Genomic DNA, 23,859 nt, shown 5'->3' on the forward strand with positions numbered 1-23,859 from the left:
ATTTTCTAGGACCATTAAGCGTCGGTTTTTTAAAAAATAAATTAAATAAATAATTTATTTTTTTGATGAGCAAAATACGTTGATTTAAAACAATTTTTTTCAAATTATTTATTTTTTAATGGCCAATAAACGTGGATTTTTTTAAAAAATATTTTTTCAAATTTTTTATTTCTTTAAGGACCAATAAACTTGGATTTTTTAAAAAAATATATTTTCATATTATTTATTTTTTAATGACCAATAAACGTAGATTTTTAAAAAAAATATTTTTTAAAATAATTTATTGTTTAAGGACCAATAAACGCGGATTTTTTGAAAAAAATATTTCTTAATATAAATAATTTTTTAAGGACCAATAAACGTGGATTTTTTAACAAAATATTTCTTAATATAATTATATTTTTTAAGGACCAATAAACGCGATTTTTTTTAAAAAAATATTTTTTTTTAAATAATTTATTTTTTTCAGAACCAACAAAAGTGGATTTTAAAAAGTATTTTTTTTAAATATTTTTTTAAGGAACAATAAACGTGGTTTTTTTTTTTTGAAAAATATATAAATAAACAATAAAAGTGGATTTTTTAAAGAATATTTTTTCAAAGTCCAAACACGTGGATTTTTTTAAGGAATATTTGTTTAAAGCCTAAAAACGTGTTTTTAATGAATATTTATTCAAAATCTACTAAAAGGAACTTTTTGAAAGAATATTTTTTTCAAGATCCAATAAACGTGGATGTTTCTAAAGAATAATTTTTCAAGGACCAATAAACCTGGATTTTTTAGAGAATATTTTTTCAAAGTCCAATAAACGTGGATTTTTTAAAAAAATATTTTTTCAAAGTCCAATAAACGTGGATTTTTTAAAGAATATTTTTTCAAGGACCAATAAACGAGGATCTTTTAAAGAATATTTTTTCAAGGACCAATAAACGAGGATCTTTTAAAGAATATTTTTTCAAGGACAAATAAACGTGGATCTTTTAAAGAATATTTTTTCAAGGACCAATAAACGTGGATTTTTTTAAAGAATATTTTTTCAAGGATCAAAAAACGTGGATTTTTTAAAAGAATATTTTTTCAAGGACCAATAAACGTGGATTTTTTAAAAGAATATTTTTTCAAGGACCAATAAACGTGGATTTTTTAAAAGAATATTTTTTCAAAGTTTTCCATTAAGGTCGACTGCTTTGTTTAGGAAAATATTATTTTATGAATTTTATTAAAATAATAAAAAACTATCGATTTTGTTAAAATAAAATTGAGATTTTGAAAACCAAATTCTTAACCACTGTGCCCGCTGCAGTCAAAATGACAAAAATATTCAACTTGCAGAACATTTTGTACTTACGAAGAGAGTACATGTGTAGTCGTTATGGTGCAATTGAAATATGCTAACATTTGTCGTACAACGAATGTGTGTATGTAGATATACACAGTTCGTATGTGACTATTAGATGGCGTCAGGCAGTAATAGTCATTTGCCATATTTTATAGCTGAAGTGCGTGCAATTTTGTTAAATTTTATTTTATTGTGCCTTTTTTAGCAATAAGACTCGTAATTCTTTTTTACAATGCTTTAAAAAAACATATTTGTGTTGATTTTTCTTGTCCAGAGAGAAAAGTAGTGACATTTTATGTTGGAGAACATGGTGGATATGAGTTATGAGGTGTAGGAACGTATGTTAAGGGAGAAGTCTTCAGCTAGCTGAGCTGGTGATAATTTTGCATATTTAATATGAATTGCATTTATTTTTATGGATTTCTTTTTTTTTTTTTTTTTTTTTGAAGTATTATTATATTCATTTAGCTGGAGGAAGATACAATATTAGTGCTGAAAATAAAGTGATGGCAAATAATGACTTGGATTTGTTGAATTCTGTAATCGTCAAAGGTTAGCTGAATTACCTTAAAAATAATTTGTATAAAAATTGTACTAGATTCCCAAATTTTTTTATATTCAGCCACCTGTATTTGAAAAAAAAAATTAAAGAATTTCATTATATGTTTCAATTTATTTTCACTCTCTTCCAAGTTCTAGTTTTGATTTCATGATTTTCACTCTCTCTATTGTTAGGTTGCTCATCTCAGACTTCCTCCTCCCAAAGAGAGAGGTAATAATTTAAAGCAACGCTTGTTAGCGTTGAACACTCGTTTTCCATAAATGACTTTAAGGCATTGCACTACTGTTTTATGCTATGCAATTTAAAAAAAAATCCTCGCCAAGCCTCCTGTTGTTGTACAACAACAAGAGCAACGATTCTGACAAGTGTTATCCAGGCATGCAACATATAAATTTTGCACGCATTTAAAGGTTCATCTAAGAGACGACACACTTCATTGACACAGAATGAAGACGGATGGACGACGATGATGCCGACAACAACAGCCAAGGCAGACGAACAGCAGGCAAGGAAGAAAATACCCCTTGAGTAACAAAGCAAAAAAAAGACGAGGCATAGAATGAGAAGTGGACTCATGGAAGCCGTTTTTTTCTTCTTCTGCTTTTCATTGGAGTGTACTTCGAACATGAGCACACCGAAAAAAAACAGAATTATTGGAGCAGCATTATTATCTCGCCAGCCTCATCGTCATCATCCAATAAACAAGAGTTTACTTCAAATTAAATCTTAAAGGACAGTCATTGAACGTATGTACGTGTACGTCTGCTTATAGGTATGTGTGTATGTAATGAAGGCCTTAGATAACAAGCAACCAACCATAGCATCAGTCGTTGGACGTCAGACAACCAACCCAACCTAAGCCAAGACTATCTCCAGGCTATGTTTGCTACTCATTTACCGACTAAAAACAAGCAACGACTACAAAAACAAGCAAACAGCCTGCCGCCAAGATGATGAACTTAAGCATGATGTTGATAACTGAGGTCTTAGGGATGTCGATCCGTGGAAAATGATTTGAACTTCAAAAAGTGGGGATTTTCTAAGATACGTACTGGGTAAAGGAGATTTGCTGGATTTTGAAGGGTTAATATTTTTTTAAACACGGCTCACAATTGGGAATTCTTTAAAAAATTACTTTGGCATATAAAGCTTTACAATTTTTTATCAAAGTTTTTTAAATCTAAAAAGGGGAGCTGTTGAAGATTTTTGAGCGGGTCTTCAAGGCCAAACATTTGAGTTTCTTAAGAAAACTTTTTAAGCTTCATCCAGGGCACAAATTTGGTATTTTTTAAGAATATTATTTCAAGGACCAATAAACGTGAATTTTTTAATTAATTTTCTTTCAAGGACCAATAACCAAGGACCAATTTTTTAGAGAAAAAATTTTCAGGAACCTATAAAAATATATTTTTTTAAAACACATTTTTTCAAGGACAAATAAATGTGGATGTTTTTTTAAGAAACTTTTTCCATGGACTAATAAATGTGGATATATTTTTTTAAATATTGTTGAAGGTTTAAACCTTGAATTTTTAATGGTTATTGTTTCAAGGACCAATAAAAGTGGATTTTTAAAGAATATTTCTCCAAGGACCAACGAACGTGGATTTTTTAAAGAATATTTTTTTAAGGACCAATAAACGTGGATTTTTTAAAGAATATTTTTTCAAGGACCAATAAACGTGGATTTTTTAAAGAATATTTTTTCAAGGACCAATAAACGTGGATTTTTTAAAGAATATTTTTTCAAGGACCAATAAACGTGGATTTTTTAAAGAATATTTTTTCAAGGACTAATAAACGTGGATTTTTTAAAGAATATTTTTTCCAGGACCAATAAACGTGGATTTTTTAAAGGATATTTTTTCAAGGACCAATGTACGTGGATTTTTTAAAGAATATTTTTTCAAGGACCAATAAACGTGGATTTTTTAAAGAATATTTTTTCAAGGACCAATAAACGTGGATTTTTTAAAGAATATTTTTTCAAGGACCAATAAACGTGGATTTTTTAAAGAATATTTTTTCAAAGAGCAATAAACGTGGATTTTTTAAAGAAGATTTTTTCAAGGATCAATAAACGTGGATGTTTTAAAGAAGATTTTTTCAAGGATCAATAAACGTGGATGTTTTAAAGAATATTTTGGCAGTTCCGAATGTGACTTTTTTAAAAAATATTTTGGAAGTTCCGAATGTGACTTTTTTTAAAAAAAAAATTGGAAGTTCCGAATGTGACTTTTTTAAAAAATATTTTGGAAGTTCCGAATGTGACTTTTTTTTAAAAAAAATTTGGAAGTTCCGGATGTGACTTTTTTAAAAAATATTTTGGAAGTTCCGGATGTGACTTTTTTAAAAAATATTTTTGAAGGTTCAAACCTGATTTTTTTAAAGAATATTTTTGAAGGTTCAAACCTAATTTTTTTAAAGAATATTTTTGAAGGTTCAAACCTGATTTTTTTTAAAGAATATTTTTGAAGGTCCAAACGTGAATTTTTTTAATGAATATTTTTGAAGGTCCAAACGTGAATTTATTTAAAGAAAATTTTTGAAGGTCCAAACTTAGTTTTTTTAATAATCTGATACGATCAAAACGTACCTAGTCGAAATATCGATTTTAGACCCTAGGTGTCTTTGAACCAAATCCCTTTCAGGACATTTGGTGTCCTTGGCCAACGATGTCCATCTATATGTCTGGCTGATGCGCACGATAACTCTCGAAGGGAGTATTCGATTTGGTCCAACATTGATACATCATAATATTTTGTCAAACTTAGATCGCGATCGGACGGCCCACTCCTTCTGTTACCTACCTCCCCACAAAATGTCGAAATTTTCAAAAAATACATTTTTTTTTGCACAGAAAGAGAAATGATGATTCGATTTTGCTCCAACTTAGCAAATCCGAATATTTGCAGTCAGTGCTAGGTCAGGTGCGAAAATGGACAACATTGATCCACTCTATCACGTACCTTCCCCACAAAGGGTCAACTTGTTGAATATGCATGGAGCACATAAAACGCGAAATTAACATCAGATTCCATTTAGACTTGGCACATCTCAATATTTCTATCAACACAGGATCTGTTTTAAAGGCGGTAGAGATCGGACCATTCCTTCTGTTAGCTCCCCCACAAAGGGTCAAACGTTTATAAAATCCGAAATAAGCATCAGGTTATATTTATATTTCACACATTTTTTTATCTGTTGTGTTATGAAGATGGGATATATTGGTCCTCTCCTTCTGGTAGCTCCCTCACAAAGGGTCAAAATTTTGAATATCCATGGAGCTCATAAAACGCGAAATTAACCTCCGATTCCATTCAGACTTGGCACATCTCAATATTTCCATCAACACAAGATCTTCTTTGAAAGTGGGATATATCGGTCCGCTCCTTCTGGTACCTCCCCCACAAAGGGTCAAAATTTTGAATAACCAAAACGTTTATAAAATACGAAATAAGCATCAGGTTTTCTTTTTATTTCACACATATCTTTATTTGTACTAATACAAGATCTGTTGGGAAGATGGGATATATCGGTCCTCTCCTTCTGGTAGCTCCCCCACAAAGGGTCAAAATTTTGAATATCCATGGAGCTCATAAAACGCGAAATTAATATCCGATTCCATTCAGACTTGGCACATCTCAATGTTTCCATTAACACAAGATCTGTTGTAAAGGCGGTAGAGATCGGACAATTCCTTCTTTTAGCTCCCCCACAAAGGGTTAAGGTTTTGAATAATCAAAACGTTTATATAATCCGAAATAAGCATCAGGTTCTATTTATATTTCACACATTTTTTTATCTGTTCTGTTGTGAAGGTGGGATTTATCGGTCCTCTTCTTCTGGTACCTCCCCCACAAAGGGTCAAAATTTTGAATATCCATGGACCTTATAAAACGCGAAATTAACATCCGTTTCCTTTCAGACTTGGCACATCTCAATATTTCCATCAACACAAGATCTGTTATAAAGATGGTAGAGATCGGACCATTTCTTCTGGTACCTCCCCCATAGGATTCAAGATTTTGAGAAACCAAACGCTCAAAGTAAACCATGTAAGCATCCAAAAAGCCCATTCCTTCAAAACCCACTCCATAGAGGGTCAAGCGTTTGAATAATCATAACAGAAGTAAAACTATATTTAAGTAATCGAACATTGGCTGAGGGCAGACGTCTGTTGGCAGAGCCGACTGATACTTTTTAACCTGATCAATACATTTTTAAAAAAGTTTCCTAAAGACTTGCCTCTAAAATTGGAGTTTTAGCTGAAATTGTTTTTTTTTTGAAATTTTTGGAATTTGGAAATACCCGAAAAATCCCCCTTCGTCTTCCCTACTCCTTGGTTACAGCTGCTTTTTGAGCCAGAAAATCATCGAGTTCATCTCATTGTGTACCGACCATGGTGACAACAAACAGCTTGACTTGCGATTTTCTTTATTTTGAGTTTTTTTTTTTTTTTTGTTGTTGCTGTTCATTGCTTCTTTGTTTTTCAGTACTGCACTTGAGAGAGTACAAACAAAAAAAAGAGCGAGAGTTCGACATTTTTTTTTTTTTTGTTCTACCTCTACCACTTCTCGGCTGCTTCTTATGGGTCTTCATATCTTTAAGTTGCTTAACACTTCACACTAGTGTGAAGTTCCCATTTTTTTCCTTCATTATAAACAAGAAAAAAAATCGGAGAATCATACACACACCAGAGTTCCCTAACAAGTGGAACTTGTAGCTTGCTTTATAACAACGAAAAAAAAAAAAAACAAGAATGAAAACAAAAAACACTGGATCCAAAGTGACACCCTATACCGAAGTGGGTACGGGGGGGAGGAGGCCAAGAAAAAAGTTAACCTGTAAGGTTCACTTCTTCAATTGTACAAGTCAATGAGTTACTTGAATTGCAGAAAGAACTACTGCCGCTACCTCCACTCACTGCCACTGATGTTACTACCATCGCCGGAGGGAGCAACCAAATGAATTGATGTTGGATAAAGAAACAGAAACTTGAATGAATTCAAACAAAAAAAAAATCGCTGTATATGAATGAAGAAGCTGTAAATGAAGACGGAACAAAAATTGAATAGGGAGTAATCTTGAATGAATAGAAAAAACCGGGTTAAGTATAATGCCGAGCCATAATACACATCCACCGTGAGGATCAACAGCAACGACAAAAAATATGGGAAGGAGGAGGCTATTTCCTACAGGTTTTCATAACAAAAAGGGTGCAACTGAGATTAATATTGATAGGTGCTTAGAAACAGGAAACTGTGAATGAATTGTATTTTTTTTTTCTATTCTGGTTGGAGACTGATTCTCAGCTTAAGGATTTGTGTTGTAATTACCAAGGTATAATGCAAATAAATTCCCAACTCTTGTATTCTCGAAGAAGTAAACAAGTTATATATAAAAATATAAATTTTATCCTCATGTCATTGCCTTCATCGTCATCCATCAAGCTTAGCTAGGGGAGTCGTAGAAGATTTGAATCTTTTCGTTGCGGTGAATTAAAGGAGACAGCTTTTTAGGCGCCAGGCTTAAAGTCAGTGGTTTAAATTAGCAGACAATGATTTGGCTGTTTTTCGAGAAGAGGAAAGGCCTGTTACAAAAAAAGTGGAATCTTAAAAGAATCTATGAAGAGAGATTTTTAAGATTTTTTTATACCCTACAACACATAGTGGTAAGGATATTATGACTTTGTGCTTTTTTTGTAATAGGTAGAAGGAAGCGAGATTGTCCCATAGTTACTACTGAGGATATTCATAGAATCACTTTCTGAGTCGATTTATGCAAGTCAGTCCGTCTGTCCGTCCATGCGGATATCATGCACTCTGTAACAATGTTAGTTGGTATAAAAGATTAAAATTTCTCCTTCAAATTTAGAGAAAATCGATTCAGAATTGGATATGCCTCCCACATATATTAATTAGTTCCCTCTGAAACCAAACTATAACTGCTCTAAAGCCAAATGTTGATAGGTGATATGATCTACTTTAAATAAATTCGTTTGTTACGGAAGCTCTACTAAATATGTGTAGTGGTGTAGGGTATCATATTGTCGACCCCGCCCGACTTTTGACTCTTCCTTGCTGTTTTTATTTTTTTTTTTTGATTTTGGAAGAATGCTGTTTTGAAGGGCTGACACAGCTTAAAGCGTCAATTTTTAAACGCTCAAGTATATGAAGGCCCAATAGAGCTCTAAGCTCGGGGGGGTTCAAGAGCCTACCTAGATATGTGCCTTCTGGGCTATAAACTAAAAATATAGATTATTTTTCTTTATTTCAAAACGTCAAACAATAAAATTTGATCGTGACAAACTGTTGTTCAAGGTATTGCAGATACACAAGTAGACGTAAATTCTGTAAAAATTAAGAGGGCTCCCAGCGGAGTCTTTTTGAAATATTTCGTCAGGGTATTTTTAAAAATATTTTTTTAGGGACTATTAGTGGTCTAAGAATGGATTTTCAACGACAATAAACCGTTCAAGTGAGGATTTTTTAAGAAGATGTTCTATAGGACCGAGTGGAGGGGCAATTTATACGAATATTTTTATGCCCTCAGAAATATGTATTTTTATACAAAAACTAATAAATCATACTAAGTTTGGTACTGGGTGAATGTTTAAGGCAGAAATACCGAGATTTTTTATTCAGGTCTCTGTTGGTGTCTGTGGTTAAGATATGGAGGTGATTTTGGAAATACGTCCGATTTTTGTGCGAAAACTACTAAATGATACAAACTTTGGTATTGGATGAAGGTATAAGGCTGAAATTCCGAAATTTTTGATATTAAGGTCTCTGTTGGTACGGCCAGGAAAAATGCGAAAAGGGGTTATTGTCGTTAAAAAAATGGTCAGAAAAATCAAAATAATGTTGGCCGGAGGATCTTTTGAAATATATAAATATTCAGTTTTTTTTTTATTACAAAAAAACTCTTTGTGGGTAGATTCTTCATAAGGTATTTTTAAAATCACTTTTTTTTGATCAAAACATCTTTGGAACAATAATTTTAAATATCCGCATTTTCTTGGTCAGATAGTCCTTAAAACATTATTTAAAAATCATTTTTTTTTTGATCAGAACGTCCTTAACATGTAAAAATGCAAGTTTTTTGTATCACAATTTTTTTTAATAAAAAATTCTCGTTTTTCGACCAGAAAGTCCTTTGAAAAATAAAAATCCACGTGTTTTTATAACCTCCGCCATAGTATAGAGAGTATATTAAGTCTGTCATTCCGTGCCTCATAAAAATAACGGTTTTACAGAAGGAGAAAGGATAATCCGATTTTGCACCAACTTTGCAAATTTTAGTATTTGTATCAGTGCTAGGTCAGGTGAGAAAATTGAGAATATCAGTCCACTCCATCAAGTACCCTCCCCTCCTTCAAAGGGTCAAAATTTTGAATAATAATAACTCATATAAAATGTGATGTACGAGTCCGATTGTCTTCAAATTACACACATTACAATATTTTTATTAAACCAATTTCTGATGTGAATATGGAATATATCGGTCCACGCCTTCTGGTACCTACCCCACAACGGGTCAACATTTTGAATATCCATGATGTTCATAAAACTCGAAATTAAAATTCGATTCCACCTGACTTGGCACATCTCAATATTTTATCAACACAAGGTTTTTTATAAAGATAGTAAAGATCGGCCCATGCCTGTTGGTACCTCCCCCAAAAAGGGTCAAAGTTTTTAATAACCAAAACAATTATAAAATCCGAAATAAGCCATAACTTGCGAAACAAATCAGCGATTCTTTGCAACTTGCCATATCTAAATATTTCTCTCCACCAGAAACTTGAGATGAATATGGAATTTATTATTTCGCCTAAAATTGAATATAAATGTTCGATTTTCTTGCAATTTTGCCCATACCAATATTTTTATCTGTACTAGATGAAACATTTAAACGGAATAATCCGGTAGACTATATCTGGTACCTCACGCATATTTTAACATTTTTTAAAATTTATCACATATCCCATACAAATTGAAGGAAATATTCGATATAGTCCAAACCTGGCATTTCACAATATTTATATCATATTTATTTAGGTCCGATACGAAATTGACAATATTGGCCCATTCCTTCGGAACCTACTCCATCGTCTAAATTTATTATAATTACCGAACATTGTCTGAAGGTATACATGTGTCGGCAAAACCGGCTGATACTTTTTAACTTTTTAATTTTTTATTATTATTATTATTGTTATTATTATTATTATTATTATTATTATTATTATTATTATTATTATTATTATTATTATTATTATTATTATTATTATTATTATTATTATTATTATTATTATTATTATTATTATTATTATTATTATTATTATTATTATTATTATTATTATTATTATTATTATTATTATTATTATTATTATTATTATTATTATTATTATTATTATTATTATTATTATTATTATTATTATTATTACTTTATTTTGAGTATAATTCCTATTATAACACTATATGCAATTTCTCAATAGTATATAAGCTGATGATTTGGGGTTTTATTTATTTCGACGGATTATGAATCAAAATTCGAAATACTTTAAATCTAGCAAAATTGACTTCATATTCAAAATATTATTAAAAATGTTCTTGAGAGTCAAACAAATAAATTGTAATTGTTAACCTTCATTGACTGCCCTTATTTGAGACTGGAAATCTTAAAGTTTTCCGAAGATTTCTACATCTGTGGCCATAATCAATTGAACTTATATTTATATTTTTCAATTTTGTTCTTTTTTATAACAAAAAAGCAAATCCATTAAAATTTCACGATGTCAGGCGACTTAAAATACTACTCCCTTCATTGAAATAATGATATCCATACTCCCAGAAGAGATATAGCAAATAGACAGAAATTCTCTCACAAATTGAGAGAATAGCAAATGATGATAATCATCTTCATGATGATGATGTTAATGTCATTCTTGTTAATTTTCTGCTTCTATTTCTCCTGCTCCTTGTTAAAGTGGAAGTCTGTGATGCACTTTAATTAATTGGAATGCATGCAACATAACTGCAATTTGCAAACACTCAACAAGTGGCAAATGATAGGGGGCATACACTGTGTGTGTATGTGTGTAGATTCCTCCAGCAGAAGGAGGAATATTAAAATGCAACAGAGGCAGAAAATCAACTTGCAGTCAGATGCATTAACCATGCATCTCTAAAATTCTCCATATGAACACTTTTCTGGTGCTGGCATCATACACCAACATGTTGCATGACATACACAACACTTACATTCTTCCGTTCAGCCACGAAGTGACAAGTGAATGAAGACACCCCTAGTTAAGTGAACACGATGTAAAACACAGCTAGCATTGAAAGATGTTACAACAGAAATATAAACACAAAACAAAGAGTTTTTTTAATTTTTTTTTGTGGTTTTGAAATGTAAATTTAAATGTTTCCCTTTCAACGGCCCATTGATTTTGATGTGACACCTAAAGAGGCCTTGTTTAGACAGACACTAAAAATACGATGGTTATTTTCAATTAGGTAGCTCTTTTGTTTTACACCAAAACCCACACCCAGTTGTGAGAGAGACACCTCCATGGCCATTAAAATGATATATTATCGATAAAGATTGCCCCCATCTGGACGCATGCGCGCCAGGTTGTTAAAAACCTTTTAAGTTTTATTGCACCCACATTTGTTTTCGGTTTCTGGGTCATCATTATGATAACATGACAACAAAATAAAATATGTTTGTGGACATTCGGTTTTCATTAGTGATATCTTAATATGCCATGATAAGGTGTTATTCGGATCGTTAGCTTGGCCATAAATCAATAGATGAAAGGAAATGAATAAAATTTTTCACAAATGTTTAAAATGGGTGTATTTTTATCTAAAAACCTTTACAAACATAATTGAGTGTTCAAATGAATGGTGTTGAAAAAAAATGTCGCTTTCTTTCTAATTTCTCTCTTTGTGAGAGCAGTTGAAAGCGTTATCTTAATTCTAAAATTGTATAGATTATTACCTCAAAGAGCTTTTCTTTTAAAGAAAAGGGAGGTCATTAAATAAAAAAAAGTTATGTGGAAAACGACAATGATTTGAAGTTTGAAACACTTTCAAATCTTCGTGCGAGACCTCCTACAGGGCAGGGTGATTCACAATTTTAAAATAAACCTTTTTGTAACATATAAAAGCAAAGATAATCAAAAATTTACCTCAAAATACTTTAGGGCGAATATTTTTTGTTATTTTGACCACAAAAAAAAAAAAAAGTAAAAAAGCTGTAAGTTCGGCCGGGCCGATATTTGAATACCCTCCACCATTTGGAACGAATTTGGCAATTTTTCAAAAATAAAATCCGTTAAAAATTCTGCTAAAATCTTAAAAATACCAAATGTAGCCGGCCAGGCCGAACTTTTAATACCCTCCACCATCTGGTACAAATTTGGCAATTTAAAAAAAATAAAATCCGTTAAGAATTCTGTTAAAATCTTTAAAATACCAAATGTAGCTGTTATATCAGGGTCTATACGACGACGTGGACCTGCATAGGTAACTTTTGTAATAAGCCATTACAGTATTTAAATACGAAACTTGAAAAAAATCTGTTCTGAAGGTACCATGGGGGTTATAAAACGTGGACCTGCACAGACAATTTTCTGTCATAGGCTGTAGTATCCATTGCGAACTTGAAACAATTCCGGTGAAAAATACCGAATTTCGGGAGGTATCGATCTATGAGGAGCATGCAAAGTCCTGTACCTGCATAGGCAATTTTTCTCTCCAAGGCTGTAGTACCCATTACGAAGTGCAAATACGAAATATGAAACCGCTCCGGTGAATAATGTCGCTAAAATCATAAAAATAACGTATATCGGGGGGTACCGTTATATGGGGGCTATACGAAGACGTGGACATGCATTGAAAATTTTTGGTGACAGGCTGTTGTACTTTTTAGGAACTACAGATACGAAATTTGAAACAATTCCGGCGAATAATGTCGCTAAAATCATCAAAATACAGAATACCGGGAAGTACCGTTGTATGGGGGCTATACAAAGATGTGGACCTGCACAGACAATTTTCTGTCATAGGCTGTAGTATTCATTGCGAACTTCAAATATCAAATTTGAAACAATTCCGGTGAATAATGAAGCGTAAATCATCAAAATATCGAATATGGGGAGGTACCGATATATGGGGGCTATACCAAAACGTGGACCTATATAACCTATTTTTCATACCAAAAGTCCTGCACACTAAAAACACGTTTGAGTAAAATTTAATTATCCTACTTAAATTCGTTCAGAAGCTAGAGAGATTTCCACAGACGGAGGGACAGACGAACAGAGAGACAGACAGACAGTGGGACGGAGGGTCGACATAGAATTTTTTGCTTATCAAGAATATATATACTTTAGATTTAGTTCAGATCTAAAATGTATATTTCGAAGTCTTAAAAACGGAATGACAAACTTAATATACCCTCCATATTTTGGTGGAGGGTATAAAAACAAATTTTGAGAGGTCTTCCATAACAATGACATATAAGTTGTATTTTATGGAAGATGACCTCTAGGAGTGTTTTTATAGAAGGGTACCCCTGGAAGTGTTATACACTAATACAAATTGGAATTAATGTCCTGGATTTTCCTTTGCTCCCGGAAATAATTAAAGGAGGTTTTGAAGAATTTGGTTCTAAAAACTGGATTTAACTTGCTTATAGTCGCAACGTAGACCTTTAAAGAAAATTGCCTTGTTGGCCCCTTAAAATGTCAGTAAATTCAAATTTCTTTCACTTTTGGTGTTATTTTTTAATTTTTGAAAATATTCGATCAGTATATAATACTATCTATTTCTCAACAATCAATGTTCTCTATATTTCCTAAACCTTTGGAGATAAATTTCTAAAAACAATCGAAAAAAAAAAAACAATTTTATTTCCCCCCTTCAAAATCAATAAAATTGATTAATGGCTTCGCCCACATCATGAATGATTAACTGATTTCCGAAATCTTCGAATATGATTTGTTGCAAAAAAATACAAACAATAAAAAAAAAAATAAAAGCAATAACAAGTGTTAATATCAATAAACTATTATAATACAATTAAGTGAAATAAATCACTCATTAAAGGAGGTGATAAAAATGTATTGATTCGAATCAGCATTTCCTAATGACAAACGAAATGATAAATCTTAAAGAAATACATGAAAATGAGAGAGCATGTGCGTGAGTGAGTGAGTCTATGTGTGTGTGAGTTGTGTTACAAAATAGCAAAGTGATTTATGGGAAATACAAGACATGTAATTTTGGTCTTAAGAATCCATGGGGAGTCTTGTTTTCTATTTTCGTAACTTTGAATGGAATTCCTGGAATTCGAAGCTCTTAATTTACTTTTGTTATTTTTTTGTTGTTTTTTTTTTTATTGAAGTAATCAAATTTTTGTATTCCCATTAGTATTTTTTTGAAAAAAAAAAAAAATAAATAAATAAATAAAAAATATGTGACCTATTCCCAATTTAGCAAATTAATAAAAAATACTCACCACACCTCATAGCCCATAACTCCATAGAAACATTTCACACACTGCCTAATTGTGGATGTGCTCTGGAATGCATTCTCCCAAAAAAATTATGGCATATTTTTATTATTATTGTTTTTATGCAAGTGACCCATATAATTTCCAAGAAATCAACACACCACCATTTATGGCCAGCTGTTTCCGTATGGAATCACTGACACTTGGGCAATAATCTTTGCATTCCCTCAATCAAGATTGCCCCCCCACCCCTCCAAAAGACATGATGGGAACCAACATTTATTGATTTTGTATCCAATAAAAATTTCCCTAGACTTACAGACATATGTCATGATTATTTTTCTCTTTCCCTTGTTCTTGCCTCCAAAATTTTTAGCTTCCATCAATTCTTACGCATCCAACATCAATTAGTTGGCAAATGAATTAAAAGAACATGAATTGTCCATTGCAAGCCGTTCGGATTGCTTGCTAGGGGAAAGGGTTGCATTGCGCAGAGGCAGGGGCCAAAGATCAACAAGCGTAAATTTTGGGGAGAAAAAAATCTGAAACAACAAAAAATTGTTGGATATTTTTATGGCTTGTCTTTTTTATCGCTTTGATCTTTTTTCGAATATTTTTTTTTTGTTTTGATATTTTTGGTTGGTGAACCCCATCCATATTGGTTTTGAGCGGGGGGGGATAATTTTAATGATGCCGACAACGACCGCCACACACAACATTTGTTCATTAGAATCATGTTGATGATGATTGATGCATCATCAGCAGAATAGTGTTGTTGTTTTTTTTTTGTTTTACAAAGAAAAAAAAAATATTTTGAAATGAAAATTTAAATATTGCGTTGTTGGGAAATCTTTTTTTTGAGGGATTTATTATAAAGCTTGAAATGCAATGAAACATCTGTCACATTGTGGATGTAATGCAGAGACATATTTGAAAAATTTGTCTTGTTATTTTGAATATTCAATTAATTGAAATCAAATATTGAAATATTGCTGATGTGAAAAAAAAATGTTCAATACAAATACAAACTTTTAAAACATTTCCGATCTTTAGAAGCTCTTCAGATTAATTTTTCAAAATTCTAAAAAAAAATCATTAGAAGGATTACTTACCTAAGCAGAGCTCAAAAATAGTTTTTCCTCCTTCATCATCATTTAAAGAAAATTTTGAAAAAAAAAAAAAAAAACCTTTCAACCACAGGATAACTTTAACTGCCCTTGTCAAGAGTTGTATGGACAAAGAAGTCCATTTAAACTTCTTCTAGTCATGGAAGACAACTGAAATGTCTTCTGACCATAGGACCCTTGAACAAGGTCGGTACAGTTATGAAAAAACTGTAATTGATCAGGCATCGATAAGAGACCCGAATAATATTTTCTATTAACAAGACTCCTATATTCTATTCTCTGCCGTTAGGAGTCCTGTAAAGGATCTTCCAAAAAATAAGAGATATTTAAAAGTCTTCCACCCACATTATAAGGCCAAATTAATCAGAGAAGGTATGTCTTTGCATCTCTAAAAATAGAAGAATTGAAGGTTCACAGAAGGTCATTCTATCATAGATGTAAAGGAGAAGTTTCCTTCCAAGATCTACCAACCATAGAGGAGTTTTATTATTATTTTTATTTTTTGTTTTTTGTTCAAGGACAAAATTAAATAAATCATTTCCTTTTCAATTTTTTTGCAAACATTTGACAAAAAAAAAATCAGTAAAGAAAGTCTTAAAGTCGGGCGGGGCCGATCGGATGAACAGTAAATATGGAAGCTATAGCTATATCTGAACAGATCTTCACCAAATTTGACATAATAGCTTCTAGACTCAATTCGGTCGTAAGTGGCAAATTCCATCCCATTTAGACAACTATTAGACGTTTGGTGAACAATCAAAGGTAAATCGGACGAAGTTATATATGAGAGCTATATCCAAATCTGAACCGATCTCGATAAAATTTAGCAAAGGTATTTCTGAGCTGCATTTGATATATTTCCCTAAATATTGTTATTACAGAGTGCATATTACGGCTGCGGAGGACAAAAATAACAAATCGGATGGACAATATATATGGGAGATATAGCTATATCTGAACCGATTTCGATAAAATTTGACATATTTATTTTCAGGCCTAATTTGGGTGTATATGCAAAATTCCATACAATTAGGGCTGATATTACACGTTTGGTGCACAATAAAAGGCAAAACGGACGAAGATATATATGGGAGCTATATCTATCTATTTTGACCGATTATCTCCAATTTCAATAGGGTTCATCCTTGGGCCAAACTAATGATCTGTGCAATAAATGCGACCTGTACTTTGTCTACAACAAAATACATGGACAGACGGCCGGACGGACATGCATAAATCGACTCAGAATGTGATTCTATGGAGATCATCAAACAAATGCACAAAAGATATAATATCCTGACCACCTTGTGGTGTAGGGTATAAAAAACATATTTTTATAAGAAATGGTTCGATGAGTAAAGAACCGCCATGATCGAAACCCGCATGGCAGTGGCCGAAAATTGGCTCGTGAGCTGAATATATAGCAATGTTCCATTCGGCAAATATTGAAAATTGTGCTCGGGGTACAGCCATTGAAATTCCAAAAGGTGCAAGAATTTACACCGCAACAGAAAGAAAATAGACTTAAAAGAGCTAAAGAGTTGCTTTGCTTTGTCGAAAGTGGTGAACTGCCGAATTTGTGCAATTTCGGTTGGCCACCAGAACTCCAGCGCCGGCCATGATGATGGAGTGGTGCGGGCGGCCATAACAGCCGATGGTCACTCCACGCTCGTATTAATCGAACGTGGCATCAGAATAAATACCGAATATTATCGCGAAAATATTCTGGAGGGTGTATTAAAGCCTTGGGTTGGCAAACATTTTGGCCTCAGACCTTTGATATTCCAACAGAACTCAGCGCCATCGCACTCAGCACGCGTCACCCAAGAATGGTTACAAAATGAGGTTACTCGCTTCAGTTCCAGCGCACAATGGCCACCAAAATCTCCGGATACCAATCCGTTGGACTATTGTGTCTGGAGTATGTTGGAAAGCAAGGTTGGCACTAAAAAATACCAAAGTGTCGATCACCGCAAACAAGCGCTACGCCGGGAGTGGCCCAAAATAACGCAGAGCAACATTGCAGCAGAGTGTGACGGTTTCATTGGCCGTTTGAAGGCCATAATTCGTGCCAAAGGTGACCAATTAGAACAAATCTAAACTTAATTTAAAATTTCCGACATTTTTTGCTTGACATTCCAACAGGACTCAGTACCATCGCACTCAGCTCGCACCACCCAAGAATGGTAACAAAATGTGGTTCCTCGCTTCATTTCCAGCGCACAATGTTACCAAAATCTCCGTTGGACTATTGTGTCTGGAGTAATTTGGAAAGCAAGGTTGGCACTAAAAAATACCAAAGTGTCGATCACCGCAAGCAAGCGCTTCGCCGGGAATGGGCCAAAATACCGCAGAGCAACATTAGGGCAGCGTGTAACGGTTTTATTGGCCGTTTGAAGGCCATAATTCGTGCCAAAGGTCACCAATTCGAACAAATCTAAGTTTATTCTAAAATTTGATGCTATTTCCGACATGTCAATAAAATTTAAAAAAAAATTAAAATTATGGCGTTTGACTTTGTTGTAGTTTTTTATGTCACCCTGTACATAAAAAGTGTTTTACGCCCAAGGTAACCAAGATAAAGTCAAATTTTCCTGCTATTGTCTTAGAAATCCTATCAAAGGTCTTCTTGCCACAAAAGACCCAGAAAGGCTCTTTAAACCATAAAATCTCTAGAGGAATTTTTCTACTAGGAAAAAAAAAAGATCACTGGCGATAAAAATCTTTAGAATGTCCTATAAAAAGATCTCCTGACGAGTGAACCCCTGTAAAGGGGTTTTTGTCCATTGAATTCATATTAAGGGTTTCGTATCTCTACCTCTAGTTTAAATAAGAACGATCAAAAGTCTACATCTACAGAAGGACGTCTCTAAACTTTCCCTTATGGAGGCTCTGTAAATTTCTGCCATTGGAAGCGGTTTACGAACTCCTATTGAAGGTCTGGAAAAGTCAGTGGTCTTCAAAAATTGTAAGAGACCTTTCGACGTTGTTCTACCTGTGAAAATCTTATAACAGTCCTATTATAGAAGACCTTCAAAGATTTTCTACCAGCAGTAACCTCTCACACCTCTTAATTTTTATAAATTTTACAATTAAAAAATGAGCGATATTTTTATAATTCCCTTTAAAATCTAAACACCTTTTAACACCCTCCCGCGCCACCTTCATGTTAATGGCCAGATATTTTATCTCATTTATAAAGTTAATGCTGTGTTTTTTATGCTCTTTTAACCTCCATCGGGCTATTCATGAAATTTTTTGTTTTGACCCTCTTTGAGGTCGGCTGTACTGCGGCGTTTCATTGCTGGCTTACATTTCGCCTGACGCTTTTTGTTTTATAGACACAATTCCATGTAAAGAATTGCGGGCGGGAGAACGAACTGTTAAACTAAGTCAGTGGCATAAAAAGGATCTCAATTTTCTCACTCACTTTGTGTGAGCTGCAAAACCCCCCCTACAACAACAACAACACCTACAATAGCAACAACATTTCACAGTGATTTCTGAAATGAATGGATTTAACAGCTTGACAAGCTGGGTATGTAATTTAACTTGTCTGTGCCTATTCGGCTTGGGGTTTTTATTCCATGTCTTTTTTGTTGTTGTTGCTCTATGAACTGACTGGTAGTATTAAAAGAGCCGCTTTGGCACTGAATGCACTCGGGGTTTTTTTGTTGTTTTTTATTACCACATTCATATACACGTTGGATTTTTGTTGTTGTTGTTGTAACACAGTACTTGAAGCTGGTTGGTAGGAGCAACAAAAAATGCAAAAATAATTGGAGCATTATTAAATTAAGGTACCCCCTCAGTCCTCTCTTTTGTTGAAAAGGATTTCGTGAATCGAATGGCAAGGGAGTGCGTAAGGTTTACTCGAGGGGGTGGGGAGGTGGAGCGAGAGGAGTGCGGTGTTAATGTGCGGCAAAATTCATTTGAAATATTTTATGGCAATAAGAGGGAGCCAACAACAAAGAAAGACACAAAGAAGCTTTTTCAGGACATTTGCAAGTAAATGAAAATCCAGTTTGTTTATACCGCTAACAGATGGACAAAAATGTCATGAGAGAGGGTACTTAACTCAAACGAATGACAAACGGGTTTAAATGTGTGTTTCGAACCCATTGAAGATTGGGGTAGAATTTAACAATATTGCAGAATAAATCTAAAAGGCAGTAAACCGAGAGATATTGAGATGAGCAGATCTACGAATGGGAAGAACAATGTATATACATTCTTTGTATCGGCCCACGTTCCGGTATGGGCACCTCACAGAGTGAGATGAAAAAATTTCAACCAAATTCAGACTGCTGTCATTTCTAAGCCACTCGTCCGACAGCTGTTACAATTATTCCAGGGACAGCTGGCTATATTGTTTACAAGCGTACAAAAGCATTTTTGTGAGAATTTAGCAGAAAAAAAGTTATTCCTGATGGAATTTAAGCGGGATAGTGTGATTTCTTTATATTTGGCTGGAAAACCACAAGTGACTATCATTAGAGCACTCCAGCACTTAGATGTGAAGAAATCTTTTGTGTCTCGTACCATCGCTCGTCACCCGACGTCAAGGAAGTGAACGGAAGAAAACAGCAACATCAGCAGAAATGGTTCGAAAAGAAGCGACTTGATCGAAACCTGCGTCGCCGAAAATTGCTCTTGAAAAATTGCTCTTGAGCTGAACATATCGCCATATTCCATTCGGCAAATAATAAAAAAAAAATGACCTCGGGGTGAAGCTATTGAAATTCCAAAAAGTGCAAGACCTTACACCGCAACAGAATGAAAATAGACTCAAAAGAGCTAAAGAGTTGCTTCGCTTGGCCGAAAGTGGTGAACTGCCGAATTTGATTTTCTCCGATGAGAAAACATTCGTTGTCCTGCAGTTTGTAAACAAACTAAATGATCGTGTTTACTTGCCAAAGAGATCAGCTGAAAATGTGCACATTCGGTTGGCCACCAGAACTCAAGTGCCGGTCATAGTGATGGTGTGGGTCGCCATAAGAGCCGATGGTCGTTCTCCGCTCGTATTATCGCGAAAATATTCTGGAGGGATGTCCAGACCCTGGACATTCCAACAGCACTCATCACCATCGCACTCAGCACGCGCCACCCAAGAATGGTTACAAAATGAGGTTAGTCGCTTCACTTCCAGCGCACAATGGCCACCAAATCTCCGAATACCAATTCGTTGGACTATTGTGTCTGGAGTATTTTGAAAAGCAAGATTGCCACTAAAAAATACCAAAGTGTCGGTAACCTCAAGCTAGCGCTTCGCCGGAAATGGGCCAAAATAACGCAAGGCATCGTGTGAAGCGTTTAAAACTCATAATTCGTGCCAAAGATGACCAATTCGAAAAAATCTAAACCTATTCTAAAATTTGATGTTATTTCCGAAATTTTTTGCTTTCATTCAATAAAATGTAAAAAAAATGTAAAAATTATGGCGTTTGACTCCAACTTGTCATAATTTTGAAGATTATTTTTAGAATTTGTCGATATGGGTTCCCAAGGGGAAAATTTTCTATTTCATCAAAAAAAATCAGTGTTGATCCATTCTTTGATGTTTTTGCCACATTAAGAAGTCTCACGGTGCAAACATCAGTTTTATTTATTTTTTTTTTATTTAATATTCATATCGCTAAATAAAAAATCAGGTTCCGCTACATAATTAAATATTTATAGATTTACCAAATCAGTATTCATCTAATGGATTTCACATGTTTCCCATAAAACAAATATCATCCAAAAATTCCATATTTTCTCCAAATCAATTAGAGTGTAATAAAAATCTTGTAAAAATCACAATTTAAATGATTTTAATTGCTCAATGTTTACATTCAATTAAGATAGCCGAACGACTTTATTAATGGGTAAAGTCATTAATTTTGAATTCAACCCACAAACAAAATCAAGGAATGAATACAAAATTGTGATAATTAAATTAGTAATAATTAAATTAATTTAATCAAAATAAAATAGAGTTGTAAGACAAGTGTATTACATACATACATACATACATACATACATACATACATACTTACATACATACATACATACATATTCTTACATATAAAATCAAATAATAATAAAAGTGTTAAATTTTTTCATATTCAAAATTCCAAATATTGTTCATGGGAAGTATGTTTTTCAAAACAAAAAAAAAATGTGAAAGTGAAGTTACCTCATTATGGCAAAAATATTTTTTGGTGTTTGAAAATATGACTAAATTCATTAAACAAAAAAATTATGTAAATACAATAATATAATATTTAAATATTGTTTGTATGGTCAAAAGGACCCTATAAAGAATTGTGGATTTACAAGATTCGTATTTGCCGGGCTCTAGTCTAAGAATCGACTTTTTGTATTTTTTTTCAAGGAATTTATGAAGAGGAATTGTAGATTTTTAATTTCTTTGATTATTTTTTTCAATGTTTAAATATAAGACTTTTAAGAATTTTATTTTGAGGACTTCAATTCAAATAATTTTGAACTTTTTGGGCTTATCTACAATGATTTTATGTCAAAGAATCAGTATATTATGGACTTCATGTTTAAGAATCTTAGATTTTTCGGTTTAAAAAACTTTATACCGAAAAAATGTATTTTTGGTTTTTTATTTAATTGTCAAAGAATCGATTTTGTTTTTTTTTTCTTCAAGGACTTTATGCAGAGGAATCGTGGAATTTTTATAAAATTTTTACAAGGACTTGATACCGAAAAATGTTTATTCTTTGTTTTTTTTTTTTTAATAATTCTTTCAGATCTTCACTATAAATATCATATTGGGTTTGATTTTTTCAAGGATTTCATCTCGAATAATCATGGATTTTTAGGACTTTTTTAAATTTTTTTGATACCAAAAAATCTGTAATTTTTTCTTTTATTTTTTTTAGTTTCGAGATTCTCGATATTTAAGATTTTTGTTTGCAGGAACTCATGTCTAAAAATCGTGGATTTTAGGTCCTTCTACAAAATATTTGTGCTAAAAAATGTTTAATATTTTTTTAAGTTTGCAGGACCTCATGTCTAAAAATCGTCTTTGCACAAAATATTTATGCTAAAAAATATTTAATATTTTTTTAAGTTGCAGGACCTCATGTCTAAAAATCGTGGATTTTAGGTCCTTCTACAAAATATTTATGCTGAAGAATATTCAATATTTTTTAAATTTTTCTTTTATTATTTACAATTATTTCGTGTCGTAAATTCGATTTTTTTATTTATTTATGCATTTCTTTGTAACAGCTTCGGTTCAGCTTCGATATGTACATCTACATTCGATTTTACGGTTATTGTGAGCCATATTTTTAATATCAGCCCAAATTGGATAGATTTTTATACCCTCCACCATACATAGTATGGAGGTTATATTAAATTCGTCATTCAGTTTGGGACTCATCGAAATAATAATTTTGAACCCAACAAGGTACATATATTCTTAATCAGAGTAAAATTCTAAGACTATTTAGCCCTGTCCGTCCGTCTATCTGTTGTAATCATGCTACAGTCAAAACGAATTAAGATAGGAAGCTAAAATTTTGCACAGATCTGTCTTTTGCCTGCAGGTGAAGTTGGGCTATATCGGCCCACGATATCGTATAGTCCCCATATAACGGTATCCCCCGAAATTCGGTATTTTGATGATTGTAGCCACATTTTACAATGGAATTGCTTAAAAAACCATACAAGGAGTTCCACGTGAGAACTTTATCCCCCGGAAGAGAATTGTCTATATATAGGTTCACGATATCGATATAAAACGGTACTCCCTGATATTCGGCTTTTTGACGATTTTTGATTTTCATAGAATTATCTGAAATTCTACACAAAGAGTTCTTTGTGAGTACTTTTGTCCCATAGAAGAGAATTGTCTATATAGGTTCACATTTTAGTATAGCGCCTATATGACGGTACCCCCAGATATTCAGTATTTTCATGATTTTTGCGACATTATTCAGCGGAATAGTTTCAAATTTCGTATATAAAATACGGAGCCGATACTACAGCCTATGACACAAACTACTTATGCCACATCTTTGTATAGCCCCCATATAACGGGTTTCATTTGAGCGGTATTTTTTTGGGTTTGGGGATTCTGAGAATTGTTCTGACGACATCATGTCCAAGAATAGTCGATTTTAGCGGGGTTTTAAGGGCGTCATGTGTAAGAATCAAATATTTTGTTCAAATATTAAAAATCAATCTTCTCCAAATTCTAATCCACTGGAATTTTAAAAGGTTAGAAAAAATTATATTTTCATGAAACAGAAAATATTCTCGGGATGTGTTAATTCGAAAA

General features: G+C 33.0%; 1 protein-coding gene across 1 annotated transcript in view; it reads right to left on the bottom strand.

The window, feature by feature from the left end:
* The window catches only part of LOC101888476 (uncharacterized), a 186,998-nt gene that overhangs the window by 141,193 nt on the left and 21,946 nt on the right, over positions 1-23,859 (bottom strand). The window lies entirely within an intron of this gene.

The sequence above is a fragment of the Musca domestica genome, unplaced genomic scaffold, assembly GCF_030504385.1.
Source record: "Musca domestica strain aabys unplaced genomic scaffold, Musca_domestica.polishedcontigs.V.1.1 37, whole genome shotgun sequence".
NCBI lineage: Eukaryota > Metazoa > Arthropoda > Insecta > Diptera > Muscidae > Musca > Musca domestica.